Below are 23,932 nucleotides of genomic sequence, written 5' to 3'. Positions count from 1 at the left end.
ATTGTAACTGTACTCTCTCCCTCCATTTTGTAAAGCCTGAATAATGATAATAATAATAATAATAAAGGATCAATAATAATCTCTGCCCATACAGCCCACCCCAAGACCCAACACTAATAAGCTATGGAGGGCTTTTGGGGAATCCTGAACCACAAAGTGTGGAATCCAGCTGTAGCCACTGAAAGTGTGTTCATGCAAACAATGTGGGTATTTCTATCTGCAATGATTCTAATACATGCAGGTACAGGAAGTAAATTAGCTATTTTTTTGATTCTGTACAAACCCAAATGCCTTAACCCCTTCTATTCTCTTCAGAAGCATAAAAAGCACATTCTTCATTTCTGCCATTTCATCATGGCATAATTATGCTCCCAAATGGTCTGGAGTCTAGCATAAAAAAAGCATTTAAAGGACACTTCTAATGAAATATTAAATATTAAATATATTAGATAACACATAAATATGGTAAATAATCATAATTATATTGAAATCAAAACTATAGTATATTTGTATGTATTTATGTGTTCACTTATTCAATCATTTATTTATCTTGTCCCCTATAGTTGAACTACAGAGAAACAGCACAAACGACACTGTCAGGAGTCTGTGGTAGTGAGCTCCTGTAGATCACCAACTCAGGGTTCCCCAGGGCGCAAAGTCTAAGCCCCGGTCGGCTTCTTCACCAGAGCCCCTGATGGTGGGGTTGGCCTTGCAGCAACCTGGAACCAAGTCGCAGCCCCCAGGTACGCCTAGCCGAGGATGCAGAGACCACTCTCGTGTGCAGCGTACAAGCAGCAGGCAAAAGGGAATCCAGAAGACAAGCCGAGATCAGGGCGGCAGCGAAGAAGCACAAACCGTAAATGAAGCCGCGGTCGGTACACTGGTAGCCAGACACAGAATGGACAAAAGGTATGCACCTGGGTGCTCAGAGAACTGAGACGTTGCTCAGGCAATGTGGGTTACACTGAGCATGTCTTATGTAGACAAGCAACTAGGAGGCGGGCCAGGGAGTGATGGAAGTGAAGGAAACAAAGGTCTACAGAATAGCAGACGATGCCCATAGGAGAGCACAGCCAAGCCACACATGTGAAGGAATCAGATGGAGAAACATGGCAGCAAGGAGGTAAGAGTACACAAGCAGGAAACTGCAGACTTGTGACATACACACATTAAATGCATATGAAAGCTGTTTTATCCGCCAAAAGAAAATGTATTCATGGGTCACTGTGAGCCACGGATCGTGTTAAATACTTTAAACTGGAACTAAATTCACCATTGAATTAAGGTAATTTTTCTCTATATATAGTTCTGCTACACATTGTAAAATGAGGTATATATAAGTATGGTCAAATGGACCAATACATAGCCCCCCTCTTTTACTGACAGTGGGACATACATATACATATATATATATATATATATATATATATATATATATATATATATATATGTAAGAAGGCCAGTATGATGGCCTGAATTTATGGGAGGAGCCCGGGGGGTATTTAACCAGCCTGTTCGCCTGTGCTCTTTGTCGGTTTCCTGTGCTAGATACCACATCACTAGGGATAAGCCGAACACCCCCCAGTTCGGTTCGCATCCAGAACATGCAAACAGGCAAAAAATTAGTTCGAACACGCAAACACCGTTAAAGTCTATGGGACACGAACATGAATAATTAAAAGTGCTCATTTTAAAGGCTTATATGCAAGTTATTGTCATAAAAAGTGTTTGGGGACCTGGGTCCTGCCGCAGGGGACATGTATCAATGCAAAAAAAGTTTTAAAAACGGCTGTGATTTTAATAATGCTTAAAATGAAACAATAAAAGTGAAATATTACATTTAATTTTGTACCTGGGGGGTGTCGATAGTATGCCTGTAAGGTGGCGCATATTTCCCGTGTTTACAACAGTCCCTGCACAAAATTACATTTCTAAAGGAAAAATTCATTTAAAAGTACTCACGCTATAATGAATTGTCGGTCCCAGGCAATACACAGAAAAGTCATTTGAAAAAAACAGCATGGGATTCCCCCACAGTCCATTACCTCTTTGGGTCTGGTATGAATATTAAGGGGAACCCCAAACCAAAATTAAAAAAAAAAAAATTGCATGGGGGTCCCCCCAAATTCCATACCAGGCCCTTCAGGTCTGGTATGGATTTTAAGGGGAACCCCGCCCCAAAATTTTAAAAAAATGGCGTGGGGATCCCCAAAAATCTATACCAAACCCTTATCCGAGCACGCAACCTGGCAGGCAGCAGGAAAAGAGGGGGGGGATGAGAGAGCGCCCCCCCTCCTGAACTGTACCAGGCCACATGCCTTCAAAATGGGGAGGTGCTTTGTGGTAGCCCCCCAAAGCACCTTGTCCCCATGTTGATGGGGACAAGGGCCTCATCCCCACAACCCTTGCCTGATGGTTGTGGGGGTCTGTGGGCGGGGGGCCTATCGAAATCTGGAAGCCCCCTTTAACAAGGGGACCCCCAGATCCTGGCCTTACCCCCTGTGTGAAATGATACCCCTACCATTTCACAAAAAAAGTGTGAAAATGGTAAAAATGATAAGACACGGCTTGGGGACAAGTCCTTTATTAAAAAATTAAAAAATTAAAATGTCCCACAAAGTCTTCTTCTTCTTCTCTTGCTCCGCCGACAGCCTGAAAAAGAAAAAAAACCTGTACGCCTCCACCGATCCGCCTCCATGGGAGGAACCTGCTGGGTGACCCTGCCCCCCTCTGATGTTACGGGGAAGCCATAGGGATGTCCCTGTGCATCAGAGGGGGTGGGGTCACCTGACGATGTCACCGTGCGGCCCCACCCTCAGTTATAAAAGAACTGTCACCTAAGAGGACGGTCATTATGGCGGGTACCTCCCATGGAGGCAGATCGTGGCGGCATGCGGGTTTTTTCTTTCGCTTTCGGTCCATCGGCGGAGCAAGAGAAGGAGAAGACTTCGTGGGACATTTTTATTTTTTAAAAAAGGACTTGTCCCCAAGCCCCGTATCATGTCATTTTTACAATTTTCACACTTTTTTGTGAAATGGTAGGGGTACAATTGTACTCCGTTACCATTTCACACAGGGGGGAGGCCGAGATCTGGGGGTCCCCTTGTTAAAGGGGGCTTCCAGATTCCGATAAGCCCCCTGCCCACAGACCCCCACAACCACCGACAAGGGCTGTGGGGATGAGGCCCTTGTCCCCATCAAAGTGGGGCTACCCCAAAGCACCCTCCCCATGTTGAGGGCATGTGGCCTGGTATGGTGCTCTCTCGTCCCCCCCTCTTTTCCTGCAGCCTGCCAGGTTGCGTGCTCGGATAAGGGTCTGCTATGGATTTTTGGGGGGACCCCCACGCCTTTTTAAATTTTAGCTCAGGGTTCCCCTTAAAATCCATACCAGACCTGTGAGGGTCTGTGGGGGACCCCCATGTAATTTTTTTTAAATTCTGGCACGAAAAAACGGCCATTTTTAAAACTTTTTTTGCACTGATACATGTCCCCTGGGACAGGATCCAGATCCCCAAACACTTTCTATGACAATAACTTGCATATAAGCCTTTAAAATTATCAGTTTTGATTATTCATGTTCGTGTCCCATAGACTTTAATGGTGTTCGTAAACATTTTTTGCCTGTTCACATGTTCTGCTGAGAACCGAACTGGGGGATGTTCGGCTCATCCCTACTTATAACGAGGGTGTGCACCTGGATACACACACAACTTGCAAATTTTCAGGAAAGCCTGCACACAGAACATAAGACTCCTTCCCACCCAATACTCGTTGGAGCATACAAGGTTCTAGCCCCAGCCTGGACTTACCAACTCCAGAGAAGACTTAAAATAAAAATATTTCTGCTCACAACATATCTGATGGTAATTCTCAAACTGATAAAAAAAGGGAAGCTGCGCTGAAAATTAAATCATTCCAGACTATCTATAAAAAGAACACACTGAATATGCATATCACAAACACAGTGACAGATGTGAAAAAATATATGAAAAAAATTTTTTTGAAAATATAATAATAGTCCGCTTTTCATCAAACTTCAAAAAATGTTGATACCAATACAAATTTTAAACGTTACCCAATATAAAAATTGAAACAAATGTCACAGATGGTTAAAGAAGCAGTCTATAACGTGAATAGTGAAAACAATGAAATGTAGCAACACCCAGTGACAAATCTTCAGGGAACAGAGACTGTGAATCCACTACCACACAGAATAAAGGCTTACCAGCTATACAAGCTAGATTAGCTTGTCACCCAACTTGGGTAACATGATCTCCCAATGTTGATAGGGGCCTGTAAATGGAGTGTTCCTGGAATCCCAGCCGGAGAGGATGCTGGCTCACATTTGTCAGTACTAGACAACGCTCGCCACTGAGGGGCTTGCTGTTGAACCCAGGATGGGAACATGGTCTCAATGGAGATGTGCTGCCCGGGTAAAAAGAACAAAGAAACTTTCCATTGGTAAAACCAGAGGGTTTATTCAAGTTAAAAAAGATTGGTCAGCACATAGGACTCAATCATATAGTAAAGAAAGCCGGCCAGCATAAACACGGATAAAAAACACACACGCCTGTGCAAAGCGGTACATGACAGAGGCGCGGTGATGTCAGTACGTCGCTCATCCTATGCGTTTCGTCACCTCAAAGGACATCGTCACGGGGCACAGACAACAGATGACATGCCCGTGACGACGTCCTTTGTGGTGACGAAATGCATAGGGTGAGCAACATACTGACATCACCGCATCAGATGACCAGTTTGGTGGTGGGTTGGTGATGGTCTGGGAAGGCATATCTATTGAGTGATGCACAGACCTCTACAGGCTAGAAAATGTCACCTTGACTGCCATTAGGTATCGGGATGACCTAAATCCAATAGAACACCTCTGGGACAATATGTCTCTGTCTGTCTGTTGCAGCCAGCTTGCACCTCAGTCTCACCTCAGGGGAGTTGGTGAGAGAGCTGAGGGGGCACTAGTAAGAGAGGAGGGGCGAGTTGGTGAGAGAGCTGGGGGACATTAGTAAGAGAGGAAAGGGGAGTTGGTGAGAGAGCTGTGGGAGGCACTAGTAAGAGAGAAGGGCGGAGTTAGTGAGAGAGCTGGGGGGGCACTAGTAAGAGAGGAGGGGAGAGTTGGTGAGAGAGCTGAGGGGGGAATTAGTAAGAGAGGAGGAGAGAATTGGTGAGAGAGTTGGGGGGGCATTGGTGAGAGAACTGGGGAGGCATTAGTAAGAAAGGAGGGGGAATTGATGAGAGAGCTGAGGAGGGGGTATTAGTAAGAGAGAAGGGATTGGTGATAGAGCTGGCATTAGAGAGGAAGAGCGAATTGGTGAGAGAGTTGAGGGGGTATTGGTGAGAGAGCTGGGGGGCATTAGTAAGAGAGCTGGGGGGCATTGTTCAGAGAGCTGGGGGGGAGGCATTGCTGAGAAAGCTAGGTTGGGGGCATTGGTGAGAGAACTGGGGGGCATTGGTGAGAGCTGGGGACATTGGTGAGAGAGAGCTGGGTTTTGTTTAACCACACCCCTTAAGCCCCTCCCATCATTACAACTTTGGCCACATCCACATTTTGCTGTGACACGTGCCGCAGCTCATTTACTCCCTCAATTGTCCCTCATTCTGAAGTTCAAAAGTTGGTAGGTATATATATATATATATATATATATATATATATATATCTATCCTGGCCTATCCCCCCCGCCAGCACACAATGGGGTAACATCTCCTCTGGAGCCCCACATTACCACCTGTATAGCTGAATAAAAGGCAGCTCCTCCCCAACCAAGACAGTTCTTCTTTTTTGGTCTGCTCCAGGCCACCTGTTGATTGCAGTTGGTAAGTAAGTTGTTTGGAAGACCCTGAATGCTGAAGTTAAATCCTTTTTTTTTTTTTTTTTGGGTGCCTTTTTGTGCCAAGGCCATGGACAAAATGATGCTTAAACAGCATTGATATTGTACAGGTGTGGTATTATAGGAGCTCTGCAATGTTATCATTGTCTCTCCCTTTGGTTTTATTTTTTCCTGTCTTTATTTGCAGCACACTGCACTCTGTCCTGGCTTTATTGTCAGTCTGAGAGTGGCTGTGTAAGGTGTCACAGGGTGCAGGGACACAGGTAAAGGACTTCCCTCAGATTCTGACTCTCCTGTCTGTCTCTGGATGCACTGTCCTGGCTCCCTTGCTGTGCTATGTACTCCTGTGGGCTTGACAGTCTCACTGTTTTTTTTGTCTCAGACTTTAGGACCCCATACACACTATGCGACTTTTGTTGTCTGGTTTCCTTAGATTTAGCGGAGCCATGTAGTGCAAGGGCCTGCCTGATTGCATACAAATCGAGACTCTTAAGGGTTGATTTACTAAAGACAAATAGACTGTGCACTTTGCAAAGTGCAGTTGCTCCAGAGCTTAGTAAATGAGGTAAGGCTTCAATTTGCAAAGAGTACCCAATCACATGCAAGGAAAATAAAAAAAAACTGCATGTTTTCTTGCACATGATTGGATGATGGACGTCAGCAGAGCTTCTGCTCATTTACTAAGCTCTGGAGCAAGTACACTTGCAGAGTGCAACTGCACTTTGCAAAGTGCACAGTCTTTTTGCCTTTAGTAAATCAACCCCTTAGGTTTGGCCTCTTGTTATGTGGTTTTGGTGAAATCTGAGGGAAGAAATCCAGAGAAGATTGTATAGTGTGTGTCCAGCTTAACTGTGTCTGATGTCTGCCTTTGGAAATGCTACCTGAAGCTCCCCTGATGGCTCTTAAAGAGACAGGGTACCATGTTTTTTGGTGAGAGGTAACATGTTTTTCTCCATATATTTTGTGCAAATATGAGCTTTCCACACCTGTTAGTGACACAGAATATTAGCAAAGGTAGGAGGGGGCGATGTGGGACATGGTTCTTAAGAGTGCCCAAGGAGATTATGCAAATTAGGGGTTTTGCATTATTTTAGAATCAAAAACCCTGAACGCAAAACACTCCAAAAAAATAAAACCTGCCAACAATCATCTTGTCCTGACCAGGACAATGACACCTAACAGGTTGTCACATTCATTAAAGTGGATGTAAACCCTCCATACATCCAGTGAAGTGAATGGCCTCAAATGATACAGAGATGAACCAAATCTCCCTACATAGGCTTTACATGTATATCTGCTGTCTTCACATTTTTATACTGTTTAGAAAGTTCAGATCGTGTTAGGAAATGTTCTCTTCCTGTTTAACACAGAGTGTGGTGTTTGGGTATACAGCCAAGATAGCATTAATTGCTGATTGGAGGAAAGGCACGCACCCCCTCTCATCACGTTTTGTACAGGGCCAGCTCCCTGCTAATCTATTTATAGCAGCCTCCCCAGACAGAAATGTCAGGCTGTTTTTTTCTGATGTGTCCAGGAATTTGTCAGGAGTTATCAGGCTGATAACAGAAGAATGGGTCAGGAGAGAGCTACAGGACACTAAAGATATATGTGCCCAGCTCAAATTTCACATATTAGGCTATGTTTCCACTATTGCGTCCCCAAAGTTGCACGATTTTGCCGCAATTTTTTTGCCTCGACTTGAAGCAATGCCTGTGTATTTTTGAGGTTTATGGACCTCAAGTTGCATCAAAGTAGGGCAGGGACTACTTTGAGGTCGTTGCGTCTTGAAGTCGAAACAGATATGAACGGTACTCATTGGAAATCATGGGGTACGACTTGTCATGTGACTTTTCAGTCCCAAATTACATGAAAAGTCACACTAGTAGAAACCTAGCCTTAGGTTCACATCCACTTAAGCACGTGGTCTATACACTCTGAAGGAGTTGTTTCCACTTACCCTGTGAAGGGACAGGATCCAGGAAACTGGCACAAATGCATTTATGTCAGCATGATAGAGAATGCCTCATCTAGCTCATGATGCATTTTGGGCCTGCATGCAGTCTGCAGTGGCAGAGAAATGAAATTGCACAGGTTGCTTCACAAGGATGTGGTTGTGCAAAATTCTAAGCCCTATTAAGGCAGCTATTGCGGAAAGGGTGCTACAGATATCCACACCACAAGCAACACCCATAATGATAGATAGGATGACAGATACCTTGTTAGAAGACCTATTTACAGTAACGGGTTCTCTAAACTTTATCCATATATGATGGCTGCTGTATGTTTGTGCACTGCACTTCCAGGGGTGGATGCTGCTCTCTAGTGTCTGGTGCAGCAAGTGTCTTTGCCTTTTTATAACTTGGTTGCCTTCAGTGTTCCTATGGATGGGAAAATGGACTTGTTCACACCAAATGCAGTCCAGTGCATCTTTATTCTGCATTAAGAACGCATGGGCAGTGTTTAACTTCGATTCCAGATTACATAGTTCACACCAGTACAGCACATTCTAGTACAGTCAACTAAAGTAGAATGTTGCATTGTTTCTGTATGGAACACATCTAGAAGCGGCAAAACGCATTGAGAATGCATCAAAACACTCATGCAGGAACACATCTGGAACACAGAAATTGTGGTGATCTGGCCATCAGGCTTGCACAGAATCTATACAGTGACATTTTGCCTGCCAATGAGCAATACGTTAACTTTGATATATATTAACTTTAGATATGGCATTACATTCAACACTGGAAGCTACAAGATTTGACATAGTTTCTGGAAAGATTGGAACCTAGCAACAGACCTAGTACAAGCACTGGCGCACCCAGTCGCTGCTATCAGAGCATTTTGGTTACACCACTGGAAGGCAGGTAGAACATCTACACAAGCCTATAACATCACCTATAATGGGGCTTTATTGTTTGACCAAACACTGAACAACGCAATTAAGCGAATGAAAGGAGGAAAAAAGTCTGGTCAGAGACTAGTAAGAGGATCTCGCCATCCTTCATTCAAGCCTACTAAACTTCAGAGGGTGCAGGAGGCCAAATCTTAAAGGACAGGCTACAGATTTAATAGTCATCACAATCACAGTGGAGGTGTCTTAAAATTACTTTTTGAAGGTGCGTCCAACCAGTCTCTTCCAGTTGGCCAGGGGGCCTGAGTGAAGTTGATGATTGTAACCTCCTTCCAGAGGGTTTGGACGACCAAAGACCAATGGGTCCAGAAGACAGGTGGGTGTACAATGGAAAATTCCAAAGCTGACCACTGAATCCATTTAATCTATGTCCAACAGATCTCAGAAGAGAAGATGTTGACAAGATTTTTATACTGCTACAAGGCCATCATGCCAGTGATGCCGAAAACATGGAATCATCTGAGGGGCCTTTCTCCCCAGTTTTTCTAGTACCTAAGGCAGGAGCCTTCTGGCCTGTTTTTAGTTTGAAGGATTTTAATGTGTTCATATACACCAATCGGTCAGGATGGTTCATGCAGACAGTCACAGCTGGAGGACCAGTTGGTATCAATCGACCGGCCGACTCATATTTCCATGTACTGATCAATGCCGAGCACCAGAGGTATGTGAGATTTTCAGTGGCCAGATGTCAATTCCGGTTTAGGTGCTTTTTACAGAACTGGCACAGTCCCAGGAATCTTTTTGAAAGATCTTGTTGGCAGTGGTGGTACCTTGGGCCAGGTGGCACAGGAGGGCGTTTCAATTTTGCTTTCTTTAGCCTTTGAGCTGGGCTATCTATGGATCAGAAAATCTTTGTGCCTATACAAATTCAAGAACTAGAATTTTGGACATTGGCACTGTGCTTTTTTGGAGGCATGCCTCTCAGGAGACAGGATGATCCTGAAGCCAGATATCAGTCTCTGGGGCTGGGAAATCCAAGATCTGAAGGAACAAGTGCAAGACCAAAAGCGATGAAGCACAGACTCCCCAAGCATCTTGAATGGAAGGAAGCCTTTTTCTAGCATTTTCATAGTGCCTTGAAAAAGTATTCATACCCCTTGAAAATGTCCACATTTTGTCATGTTACAACCAAAAACCTAAATGTATTTTATTGGGATTTTATGTGATAGACCAACACAAAACGGCACATAATTGTGAAGTGGAAGGAAAATGATAAATGGTTTTCACAATTTTTTACAAATAAATAACTGAAAAGTGTGGCGTGCATTTGTATTCAGCCCCCTTTACTTTGATACCCCTAACAAATCTAGTGGAACTAATTGCCTTCAGAAGTCATCTAATTAGTAAATACAGTCCACCTGTGTGACATGTAATCTCAGTACAAATACGGCTGTTCTGCGAAGCCCTCAGAGGTTAGTTAGAGAGCCTTAGTGAACAAACGTTAGTGATAACGTGGAGAAGTTTAAAGCAGGGTTAGGTTATAAAAAAATTCCTAAGCTTTGAATATCTCACAGAGCACTGTTCAATCCATCATCCAAAAATGCAAAGAGTATGGCATAACTGCAAACCTACCAAGACATGGCTGTCCCCCTAAACTGACAGGACAGGCAAGGAGAGCTATAATCAGAAGTAGCCAAGAGGCCCATGGTAACTCTGGAGGAGCTGAAGAGATCCACAGCTCCAAGTGGGGGAATCTGTCCACAGGACAATTAGTCGTGCACTCCACAAGTCTGGCTTTTATGGAAGAGTGTCAAGAAGAAATCTATTGTTAAAATGAAAGCCATAAGAACTGTTTGCAGTTTGTGAAAAACTATGTGGGGGACACAGGAAACATGAGGAAGAAGGTGCTCTGGTAAGATGAGGCCAAAATTTAATTTTTGGGCCTAAAAGCAAAACGCTATGTGTGGCGGAAAACTAACATGTGGTGGTAGCATCATGTTGTGGGGATGCTTTTCTTCAGCAGGGACAAGGAAGCTGGTCAGAGTTGATGGGAAGATGGATGGAGCCAAATACAGGAAAATCTTAGAAGAAAACCTGTTAGGCCTCTTTCACTCGAACGATCCATTCAGGTCCGCCTGTCAGTTTTTTAGGTGGACCTGAACAGATGCTCCATAGACCTCTATGGAGCATCGGATGTCAGAGGTGACATGTCCGCTGACATCCGACCCTCTCTGATCTGAAAAAGTGTGACGGAGGAAAAACCTACTTTTCCATCCGTCATCGGATCGGGTGACGACGGACTCTACGGTCCGTCTTCATTCGATTCCCCCATAGGGGAGAGCGGCGCTCTGACAGGTCCGTCCCTGCACACTGCACAGAGCGGGCTCCGTACATGGACAGGTCCATGTGAAGGAGCCCTAAGAGTCTGCAAAAGACTTGAGACTGGGGTGGAGGTTCACCTTCCAGCAGAACAATGACCCTAAACATACAGCCAAAGCTACAATGGAATGGTTTAGATCAAAGCATATTCAAGCACCAGAACATGCGAACAGGCAAAAAATTTGTACGAACAAGCAAACACCATTAAAGTCTATGGGACACGAACATGAAAAATCAAAAATGCTAATTTTAAAGGCTTATATGCAAGTTATTGCCATAAAAAGTGTTTGGGGAACCGGGTCCTGCCCCAGGGGACATGTATCATTGCAAAAAAGTTTTTAAAACAGATGTTTTTTAGGAGCAGTGATTTTAATAATGCCTAAAGTAAAACAATAAAAATGAAATATTCCTTTAAATATTCTGCCTATGGGGTGTCCTTAGTAGGGATGAGCCGAAACCCCCCCCCCCCATTCGGTTCGCAACAGAACTTGCGAACAGGCAAAAATTTGTTCGAACCCCGTTAAAGTCTATGGGACACGAACATGAATAATCAAAAGTGCTAATTTTAAAGGCTTATATGCAAGTTATTGTCATAAAAAGTGTTTGGGGACCTGGGTCCTGCCCCAGGGGACAAGGATCAATGCAAAAAAAAGTTTTAAAAACAGCCGTTTTTTCGGGAGCAGTGATTTTAATAATGCTTAAAGTGAAACAATGAAAGTGTAATATGCCTTTAAATTTCGTACCTGGGGGGTGTCTATAGTATGCCTGTAAAGGAGCACATGTTTCCCGTGTTTAGAACAGTCTGACAGTAAAATGACATTTCAAAGGAAAAAAAGTCATTTAAAACTACTCAGGGCTATTAATGAATTGCCGGTCCGACAATACACATAAAAGTTCATTGATAAAGACAGCATGGGCATTCCCCACAGGGGAACCCCGAACCAAAATTAAAAAAAAAATTGACGTGGTGGTCCCCCTAAATTCCATACCAGGCCCTTCAGGTCTGGTATGGATATTAAGGGGAACTCCGGCCAAAAAAAAAAATGGCGTGGTACAAAAGTACCCCTACCATTTCACAAAAAAACTGTTAAAAATGTTAAAAATGACAAGAGACAGTTTTTGACAATTCCTTTATTTAAATGCTTCTTCTTCCTCCTCCTCCCTTCTCCCTCCTGCTCCGCTGTGTGACGCTTCTCCTCCTCCTCCTCCTCTTCCTCGAGGCTCCCGCTGTGTGACGCTTCTCCTCCTCCACCTCCTCCTCCTCGAGGCTCCCGCTGTGTGATGCTTCTCCTCCTCCTCCTCGTCCTCGAGGCTCCTGCTATGTTTTAACGCTTCTCCTCTTCTGACGGTTCTTAAATAATGGGGAGGTGGGGCCACCCAGTGACCCCACCCCCCCTGACGCATGGTGACTTGACGGGACTTCCCTGTGGTGTCACGGGGAATGCCACAGGGTAGTCCTGTCAAGTCCCTGTGCATCAGAGGGGGGCGGGGTCACCGGGTGGCCCCCTCATTATTTAATAACCGTCAGAAGAGGAGAAGCGTCACACAGCGGGAGCCTCCCTCCATGCCATCATAGATGCGGAGCGGCCCGCAGAAGAAGGGAAGAAGACGCCGCGGAGGAAGATGCCGGACGAGAACACTGGAGGAAGAACCAGGAGAAGAAGAAGATGGAGGAAGAAACCGAAGGAAGATAGAGGATAGAAGATAGAAGAAAGAAGAAGTATTTAAATAAAGGAATTGTCAAAAACTATCTCTTGTCATTTTTAACATTTTTGACACTTTTTAGTGAAATGGTAGGGGTACTTTTGTACCCCCTTACCATTTCACACGGGGGAGGGCCAGGATCTGGGGTCCCCTTGTTAAAGGGGGCTTCCAGATTCCGATAAGCCCCCTGCCTGCAGACCCCCACAAGCACCGGCCAGGGTTGTGGGGATGAGGCCCTTGTCCTCATCAACATGGGGACAAGGTGTTTTGGGGGGCTACCCCAACGCACCCTCCCAATGTTGAGGGCATGTGACCTGGTACTGTTCTTTGAAATGCCATTTTGCTGTCAGACTGTTCTAAACATGGGAAACATGCGCCCCTTTACAGGCATACTATAGACACCCCCCATGTATGAAAATTAAAGGGATATTACACTTTTATTGTTTGACTTTAAGCATTATTAAAATCACTGCTCCCGAAAAAACTGCAGTTTTTGAAACTTTTTTTGCATTGATCCATGTCCCCTGGGGCAGGACCCAGGTCCCCAAACACTTTTTATGGCAATACCATGAATATAAGCCTTTAACATTTGCACTTTTGATTTCTCCCATAGACTTTTAAGGGGGGTTCCACGGCATTCGAATTTGCCGCGAACACCCCAAATTGTTCTCTGTTCGGCGAACTTGCGAACAGCCGATGTTCGAGTCGAACATGAGTTCGACTCAAACTCGAAGCTCATCCCTAGTCCTTAGTATGTCTGTAAAGTAGCGCTTTTTTCCCATGTTTAGAACAGTACCACAGCAAAATGACATTTCTAAAGGGAAAAAAAAGTCATTTAAAACTGATCGCGGCTGTAATGTATTGTCAGATCCAGGCAATATAGAAAAAAATCATTGAAAAAAAACAGCATGGGGTCCTGGGTCCTGCCCCAGGGGACATGTGTCAATGCAAAAAAAAAGTTTTAAAAACAGAAGTTTTTTCAGGAGCAGTGATTTTAATAATGTGAAACTGAAAACGGCATGGGTTCCCCCCAGTCCATTACCAGGGCGTTTGGGTCTGGTATGAATATTAAGGGGAACCCCGCACCAAAATTTTCAAAAATGGCATAGGGGCCCCCAAAATCCATACCAGACCCTTATCCGAGCATGCGACCTGGCAGGCCGCAGGAAAAGAGGGGGGGACGAGAGTGTGCCCCCCTCCTGAATCGTACCAGGCCACATGCCCTCAAAATGGAAAGGATGTTTTTTTTGGGTCCCCACAACCCTTGTCCGGTGGTTGTGGAGTCTGCGGGTGGGGGGGCTTATTGGAATCTGGAAGCCCACTTTAACAAGGGGACCCCCACATCCCGGCCCCCCCCTCACCCCGTCCCGCCGAGCTCACGTGCAGAAGTGAATGCATACGTGAGTAGCGACCGCATATGAAAACGGTGTTCAAACCACACATGTGAGGTATCGCCGCGACCGGTAGAGCGAGATAAATTAATTCTAGCCCTAGACCTTCTCTGAAACTTAAAACATGCAACCTGTAGAATTTTTTTTAAACGTCGTCTATGGAGATTTTTAAGGGTAAAGTTTTTCACCATTCCATGAGCGGGCGCAATTTTAAAGCGTGACATGTTGCGTATTAATTTACTCAGCGGAACATTATCTTTCAAAATATAAAAAAATTGGGCTAACTTTACTGTTGTCTTATTTTGTAATTGAAAAAGGTGTATTTTTTTTTCCAAAAAAAAGTGCGCTTGTAAGACCGCTGCGCAAATATGGTGTGACAGAAAGTATTGCAATGACCGCCATTTTATTCTCTAGGGTGTTAGAAAAAAATGTATAATGTTTGGGGGTTCTAAGTAATTTTCTAGCAAAAAAAAACTGCTTTAACTTGTAAACAACAAAGCTCAGAAAGAGGCTCGGTCCTTAAGTGGTTAAAGGAATACCGTATATACTCGAGTATAAGCCGAGTTTTTCAGCACTTTTTTTGTGCTGAAAATGCCCACCTCGGCTTATACTTGTGTCCCGCACCTCACTGTGTCCATCTGCAGTCTTATGGTCTCCGTCGCTGTGACATACAGTCTAGTCGGCCGCCGTGTAGTGTAACAAAGCCCCGCCTTGTCCTCGTCCGTGATAGGCTGAACACTGACTCACTGCTGGGAAACTGAGTCAGTGTTCCATCACAATAGATGAGGACAAGGAGGAGACGGGGCTTTGCTACACTACACGGTGGCTGACAAGACTGTATGTCACAGCGCCAGAGATTATAAGACTGCAGATGGACACAGCGCCGGTACATAAGGCAGGGATCAGGTAGGGAGATTGGCACATGCAGATGGACAGTGAGGCATGCAGATGGACAGTGAGGCACAGTGAGGGATGCAACTGGACACCGTGAGGCTGCAGATGGACATTGTTGACCCTCTTTTAAACTTACAGCAGCTGCGAATTTCTCACCTTAGGCTTATACTCGAGTCAATAGGTTTTCCCAATTTTTTTGTGGCAAAATTAGGTGCCTCGGCTTATATTCGGGTCGGCTTATACTTGAATATATATGGTATTTCATTTTTATTGTCTCACTTTAAGCATTATTAAAATCACTGCTCCTGAAAACATTTTAAAACTTTTTTTTGCATTGATATATGTCCCCTGGGGCAGGACCCGTGTCCCCTAACACTTTTTATGAAATAACTTGCATATAAGCCTTTAAACTGAGCACTTTTGATTTTTCATGTTATGGGACGTACACACGGTCAGACTTTTCGACCAGACTGGTCTGATGGACTAAATTCAGCGGACAATCCGATCGTGTGTGGGCTTCAGCGGACTTTTCCAGTCACAGATCTGATGGACTTTAGATGTGGAACAGGCTTCAAATCTTTACGTCGTAACTCTGCCGGACCCAGAAATCCGCTCGTCTGTATTCTAGTCCGGACAAAAAACGACGCTAGGACAACTATTGGCTACTGGCTATCAACTTCCTTATTTTAGTCCGGTGTACGTCATCAAGTACGAATCCATCCGACTTTGGTGTGATCGTGTGTAGGCAAGTCCGTTCTTTAGAAAGTCCATCAAAAGTCCGCTGGAAAGTTTGTCGGACCAGTACGGTCAAAGTCCACTCATGTGTGTACGTGGCATTAGTGTCCCATAGACTTTAACAGTGTTCTGTGGCTTTTCGAATTTGCCGTGAACCCCGCATAATGTTCGCTGTTCGGCGAACACCCAATGTTCGACTCGAACATTGGGCTCATCCCTATTCACGTGTTAGAATGGCCCAGTCCTAAAGCCAATTGAGAATCTGTGGCAAGACTTGAAAATTGCTGTTCACAGACGCTCTCCATCCAGTCTGACAGAGCTTGAGCTATTTTGCAAAGAAGAATGGGCAAAAAATTCACTTTCTAGATGTGCAAAGCTGGTAGAGACATCCCCAAAAAGACTTGTATCTGTAATTGGAGCGAAATGTGGTTCTACAAACATTTTCGGATGATGGATTGAACAGTGCTCTGTGAGATGTTATTTTTTTTTTAAAACCTAACCCTGCTTTAAACTTCTCCAACTTTATCCCTGACCTGTCTGGTGTGTTCCTTGGCCTTCATTATGCTGTTTGTTCACTAACAAACCTCTGAGGGCTTCATAGAACAGCTGTATTTATACTGAGATTAAATTACACAGGTGGACTCTATTTACTAATTAGGTGACTTTTGAAGGCAGTTGGTTCTACTAGATTTTAGTTAGGGGTATAAAAGTAAAGGGGGCTGTATATAAACGCAAGCCACACTTTTCAGATATTTATTTGTAAAAATAAATTGAAAACCATTTATCATTTTCCCTTCCACTTCACAATTATGTGCCGTTTTGTGTTGGTCTATCACATAAAATCCCAATAAAATACATTTAGGTTTTTGGTTGTAACATGACAAAATGTGGACATTTTCAAGGGGTATGAATACTTTTTCAAGGCACTATGAAAATGCTAGAAAAAGGCTTCCTTCCATTCAAGATACTTGGGGAGTCTGTGCTTCATCGCTTTTGGTCTTGCACTTGTTCCTTCAGATCTTGGATTTCCCAGCCCCAGAGACTGATATCTGGCTTCAGGATCATCCTGTCTCCTGAGAGGCATGCCTCCAAAAAAGCACAGTGCCAATGTCCAAAATTCTAGTTCTTGAATTTGTATAGGCACAAAGATTTTCTGATCCATAGATAGCCCAGCTCAAAGGCTAAAGAAAGCAAAATTGAAACGCCCTCCTGTGCCACCTGGCCCAAGGTACCACCACTGCCAACAAGATCTTTCAAAAAGATTCCTGGGACTGTGCCAATTCTGTAAAAAGCACCTAAACCGGAATTGACATCTGGCCACTGATGTGGGGACGGAAAGTATTAAGACCCCCTTAAATTTTATTATTTAAAGTATTCAGACCCCCTCAATTGTTATATTGCAGCCATTTGCTAAAATCATTTAAGTTCTTTTTTTTTCCTCATTAATGTACACACAGCACCCCATATTGACAGAAAAACACAGAATTGTTGACATTTTTGCAAATTTATTAAAAAAGAAAAACTGAAATATCACATGGTCCTAAGTATTCAGACCCTTTGTTCAGTATTTATTAGAAGCACCCTTTTGATCTAATACAGCCATGAGTCTTTTTGGGAAAAATGCAACAAGTTTTTCACACCTGGATTTGGGGATCCTCTGCCATTCCTCCTTGCAGATCCTCTCCAGTTCTGTCAGGTTGGATGGTAAACTTTGATGGACAGCCATTTTTAGGTCTCTCCAGAGATGCTCAATTGGGTTTAAGTCAGGGCTCTGGCTGGGCCATTCAACAACAGTCACTGAGTTGTTGTGAAGACACTCCTTCGTTATTTTAGCTGTGTGCTTAGGGTCATTGTCTTGTTGGAAGGTAAACTTTTGGCCCAGTCTGAGGTCCTGAGCACTCTGGAAAAGGTTTTTGTCCAGGATATCCCTGTACTTGGCCGCATTCATCTTTCCCTCGATTTCAACCAGTTGTCCTGTCCCTGCAGCTGAAAAACACCCCCACAACATGATGCTGCCACCACCATGCTTCACTGTTGGGACTGTATTGAACAGGTGATGAGCAGTGCCTGGTTTTCTCCACACATACCACTTAGAATTAAGGTCAAAGAGTTCTTTCTTGGTCTCATCAGACCAGAGAATCTTATTTCTCACCATCTTGGAGTCATTCAGGTGTTTTTTAGCAAACTCCATGTGGGCTTTCATGTGTCTTGCACTAAGGAGAGGCTTCCGTCGGGCCACTCTGCCATAAAGCCCCGACTGGTGGAGGGCTGCAGTGATGGTTGACTTTCTACAACTTCCTCCCATCTCCCGACTGCATCTCTGGAGCTCAGCCACAGTGATCTTTGGATTCTTCTTTACCTCTCTCACCAAGGCTCTTCTCCCCCAATAGCTCAGTTTGGCCAGACGGGCCAGCTCTAGGAAGTGTTCTGGTCGTCCCAAACGTCTTTCATTTAAGGATTATGGAGGGCACTGTGCTCTTAAGAACCTTAAGTGCAGCAGAATGTTTTTGTAACCTTGGCCAAATCTGTGACTTGCCACAATTCTGTCTCTGAGCTCTTCAGGCAGTTCCTTTGACCTCATGATTCTCATTTGCTCTGACATGCACTGTGAGCTGTAAGGTCTTATATAGACAGGTGTGTGGCTCTCGTAATCAAGTCTAATCAGTATAATCAAACACAGCTGGACTCAAATGAAGGTGTAGAACCATCTCAAGGATGATCAAAAGAAATGTACAGCACCTGAGTTACATATATGAGTGTCACAGATTTTAGCAAATGGCTGCAATATAAAAAAGAGTGAAAAATTTAAGGGGGTCTGAATACTTTCTGTCCCCACTGTGTGTGTGTGTATATATATATATATATATATATATATTAGTATATACTGTATATGCCAGCCAAGTTGTGTAACAAAAGTGACCGTGATAATGTTGATATAATTGTAGCACTTGCAGGGGTGCTTACAATGGTCACCTTTTATTTTTAGCGCTTTAGGCCTCATTCACACTGGCATTGCTGAGTTTAACTTTTAAAAATGCCGGAGAAGTGATCCAGGAAGTATAAAAAACTTTTATGCCTCCCAGATCACGATTAGGCATGTTTAGATGTGTTTTTTCATGATTACATGTGTTTAGCCATGTTTATGCCCCGTACACACGGTCGGGTTTTCCGATGGAAAATGTCCGATCGGAGCGTGTTATCGGACATTCCGACCGTGTGTGGGCTCCATCCGACATTTTCCATCGGATTTTCCGACACACAAAGTTTGAGAGCAGGCTATAAAATTTTCCGACAACAAAATCCGATCGCGTCAATTTCGATCGTGTGTGGCCAGTTCCGACGCACAAAGTGCCACGCATGCTCAAAAGAAATTCCGAGACAGAACAGCTCGGTCTGGTAAAATTAGCGTTCGTAATGGATACAGCACTTTCATCACGTGCAATGTCAAAAATGGTTTAATACGGTGCACTCTCTTCTTCTTTATAATGTGAGAAGAATTAAGTAGTTTTGCTGCTCGTATTCACAAAGACTTCTCACAAACTTCTTTCTTTATTATTTATCAGGACTCCCTCAATATATTTGGATTTGTCACATCTGATAAAATTATTTTTGGGTTGTTTTTTTCTTTTTTTTTTTTTTTAAAGGCTTTTTTTGTTGTTTTTTTAGGTTTGTATTTTTTTCAAGTCTGATCTTTGTTCTATTTTATTTTTAGTTTTACTCCATAATATTTTTGTGTGTGTTTTGTGTGTCAAGTTACCACAACACCATTGATATCTTATATTATTTAATCTTAAAAGGAGATTGTTTGGTGTTGGTGTCCCTTGTTAATTTCACATTGTACTTTAGAAATGTACCTGAATCCTCACAACCAAACTGTCCTTTTTGAAGGAAAAAACACATAGGAGAGTATAATTGAAACAAAAAATCCTTTATTAAGGGCTCAGAACCAAACAAAGAGGGAGGCAATGCTGGATAAACAGCAGAAATTAGCGAAGCCTTGGACCCCCAGGGCAGACATCAATTCTTTAACATCAAAATTGGTGGCCTGAGGAGTCCTTATCTAAGGGAGTGCAGTCTGGTCCAGAAGTCCTCGAGATCCGGAAAGCAGCAGATGACATCTGTGTCCCCAGGCTGTGGTACTACAAGAGCCTGCATCTTTTGCCAGACCAGACTGGACCCAGGGTCATCACTTTCTGGTCTTCTTTCCGCTCTTCCTTCCTGGCTGTGGCTCAGGTGTTGGAGATGTGGCAGGAGGAGGGGTAGGACCTGGAGGAGGAGGAGGACTAGTAGGACCTGGAGGAGGGGGAGGAGTGGGACCTGGAGGAGGAGGACCATGTGTGAGGTCACAAATGTGGGTAGTAGATGTTATTTGGCCCCTCAACCCCTTATTGAGAGCTTCCAACATTAAGGACTCACACAGGAGTTGTTGGCCCTCCTCCATCTGCCTCATTTTGCAGGCAGTTATGCAAGCAAAGTCCTCCTCCACAGTGTGGGGGGTTCTCAGGGCCTCAGTAGCCTTCCAAAAGAGGCATATGGCAGCCTTCTCCAGAGTACTCCTCTTCCTGCCACTTTGTCTTTGCGGTTGTAGGGGAGGGACTTGCATATCAGGCAGCCTGCTTGGCCCGGCCACCTCCTGGCTGAGACTTCCCTGTGTATGAAAAAGGGACATGGTTTAAGTTTTTGCTTCATCAATCACAATCATAAATTAGTACTCCAAACTAACATCTAGTTAACATCATTGATTGGACAAGCAGAAATATTTAGAAGAATGCTATACCTGGCTCAAGCTGGGCTCCTCCACATGTTGCTGCCTGGAAGGCCCAGGTTGGGCGTCAGAACCCTCAGCTGGGGTGGAAGTAAGCGTGGAAGGAAGACTGGAGAGTGATGACCTGGGTTCAATCTGATCTGCCAGAAAATGCAGCCTGTCATAGTACCACAGCCTGGGGACATAGATGTCATCTGCTGCTCCGGATCTCTGGGAATCCTGGACCTTCTTGTGCTCCTCAGGCCACCAATTAGGATCTTCAAATAGGTCATGTCTGCTGTAGGGACCACCGTCTTCACAAATTCCAGCAATTGATCCAGTGCTGCCTTCCTTTTTGTTTGGTTCTTATATTCAGGGTGTTTTATCTCCCACAGACAGGGCAGCTCCCTGAACATATCAATGAAGCTTGCCATAAAGTCGTTATCTTTCAAGATATCCATTTTCACTGCAAGACACAACACAAGACAAACCCTAATGTCAGCCTAAAGTCTTCTAAACTTGTGCAAATACAGGCCTCAATCTAGAAGCAGTATAGGCCCAATGTTAAATCTTACCTTACCCCGCCCCAAAATTTTAAAAAAATGGCGTGGGGATCCCCAAAAATCTATACCAAACCCTTATCCGAGCACGCAACCTGGCAGGCAGCAGGAAAAGAGGGGGGGGATGAGAGAGCGCCCCCCCTCCTGAACTGTACCAGGCCACATGCCTTCAAAATGGGGAGGTGCTTTGTGGTAGCCCCCCAAAGCACCTTGTCCCCATGTTGATGGGGACAAGGGCCTCATCCCCACAACCCTTGCCTGATGGTTGTGGGGGTCTGTGGGCGGGGGGCCTATCGAAATCTGGAAGCCCCCTTTAACAAGGGGACCCCCAGATCCTGGCCTTACCCCCTGTGTGAAATGATACCCCTACCATTTCACAAAAAAAGTGTGAAAATGGTAAAATGATAAGACACGGCTTGGGGACAAGTCCTTTATTAAAAAATTAAAAAATTAAAATGTCCCACAAAGTCTTCTTCTTCTTCTCTTGCTCCGCCGACAGCCTGAAAAAGAAAAAAAACCTGTACGCCTCCACCGATCCGCCTCCATGGGAGGAACCTGCTGGGTGACCCTGCCCCCCTCTGATGTTACGGGGAAGCCATAGGGATGTCCCTGTGCATCAGAGGGGGTGGGGTCACCTGACGATGTCACCGTGCGGCCCCACCCTCAGTTATAAAAGAACTGTCACCTAAGAGGACGGTCATTATGGCGGGTACCTCCCATGGAGGCAGATCGTGGCGGCATGCGGGTTTTTTCTTTCGCTTTCGGTCCATCGGCGGAGCAAGAGAAGGAGAAGACTTCGTGGGACATTTTTATTTTTTAAAAAAGGACTTGTCCCCAAGCCCCGTATCATGTCATTTTTACAATTTTCACACTTTTTTGTGAAATGGTAGGGGTACAATTGTACTCCGTTACCATTTCACACAGGGGGGAGGCCGAGATCTGGGGGTCCCCTTGTTAAAGGGGGCTTCCAGATTCCGATAAGCCCCCTGCCCACAGACCCCCACAACCACCGACAAGGGCTGTGGGGATGAGGCCCTTGTCCCCATCAAAGTGGGGCTACCCCAAAGCACCCTCCCCATGTTGAGGGCATGTGGCCTGGTATGGTGCTCTCTCGTCCCCCCCTCTTTTCCTGCAGCCTGCCAGGTTGCGTGCTCGGATAAGGGTCTGCTATGGATTTTTGGGGGGACCCCCACGCCTTTTTAAATTTTAGCTCAGGGTTCCCCTTAAAATCCATACCAGACCTGTGAGGGTCTGTGGGGGACCCCCATGTAATTTTTTTTAAATTCTGGCACGAAAAAACGGCCATTTTTAAAACTTTTTTTGCACTGATACATGTCCCCTGGGACAGGATCCAGATCCCCAAACACTTTCTATGACAATAACTTGCATATAAGCCTTTAAAATTATCAGTTTTGATTATTCATGTTCGTGTCCCATAGACTTTAATGGTGTTCGTAAACATTTTTTGCCTGTTCACATGTTCTGCTGAGAACCGAACTGGGGGATGTTCGGCTCATCCCTACTTATAACGAGGGTGTGCACCTGGATACACACACAACTTGCAAATTTTCAGGAAAGCCTGCACACAGAACATAAGACTCCTTCCCACCCAATACTCGTTGGAGCATACAAGGTTCTAGCCCCAGCCTGGACTTACCAACTCCAGAGAAGACTTAAAATAAAAATATTTCTGCTCACAACATATCTGATGGTAATTCTCAAACTGATAAAAAAAGGGAAGCTGCGCTGAAAATTAAATCATTCCAGACTATCTATAAAAAGAACACACTGAATATGCATATCACAAACACAGTGACAGATGTGAAAAAATATATGAAAAAAATTTTTTTGAAAATATAATAATAGTCCGCTTTTCATCAAACTTCAAAAAATGTTGATACCAATACAAATTTTAAACGTTACCCAATATAAAAATTGAAACAAATGTCACAGATGGTTAAAGAAGCAGTCTATAACGTGAATAGTGAAAACAATGAAATGTAGCAACACCCAGTGACAAATCTTCAGGGAACAGAGACTGTGAATCCACTACCACACAGAATAAAGGCTTACCAGCTATACAAGCTAGATTAGCTTGTCACCCAACTTGGGTAACATGATCTCCCAATGTTGATAGGGGCCTGTAAATGGAGTGTTCCTGGAATCCCAGCCGGAGAGGATGCTGGCTCACATTTGTCAGTACTAGACAACGCTCGCCACTGAGGGGCTTGCTGTTGAACCCAGGATGGGAACATGGTCTCAATGGAGATGTGCTGCCCGGGTAAAAAGAACAAAGAAACTTTCCATTGGTAAAACCAGAGGGTTTATTCAAGTTAAAAAAGATTGGTCAGCACATAGGACTCAATCATATAGTAAAGAAAGCCGGCCAGCATAAACACGGATAAAAAACACACACGCCTGTGCAAAGCGGTACATGACAGAGGCGCGGTGATGTCAGTACGTCGCTCATCCTATGCGTTTCGTCACCTCAAAGGACATCGTCACGGGGCACAGACAACAGATGACATGCCCGTGACGACGTCCTTTGTGGTGACGAAATGCATAGGGTGAGCAACATACTGACATCACCGCATCAGATGACCAGTTTGGTGGTGGGTTGGTGATGGTCTGGGAAGGCATATCTATTGAGTGATGCACAGACCTCTACAGGCTAGAAAATGTCACCTTGACTGCCATTAGGTATCGGGATGACCTAAATCCAATAGAACACCTCTGGGACAATATGTCTCTGTCTGTCTGTTGCAGCCAGCTTGCACCTCAGTCTCACCTCAGGGGAGTTGGTGAGAGAGCTGAGGGGGCACTAGTAA

The sequence above is a fragment of the Aquarana catesbeiana genome, linkage group LG04 (assembly GCF_042186555.1).
Source record: "Aquarana catesbeiana isolate 2022-GZ linkage group LG04, ASM4218655v1, whole genome shotgun sequence".
Taxonomy (NCBI): domain Eukaryota; kingdom Metazoa; phylum Chordata; class Amphibia; order Anura; family Ranidae; genus Aquarana; species Aquarana catesbeiana.
Note: the sequence above shows the minus strand (reverse complement) of the source record.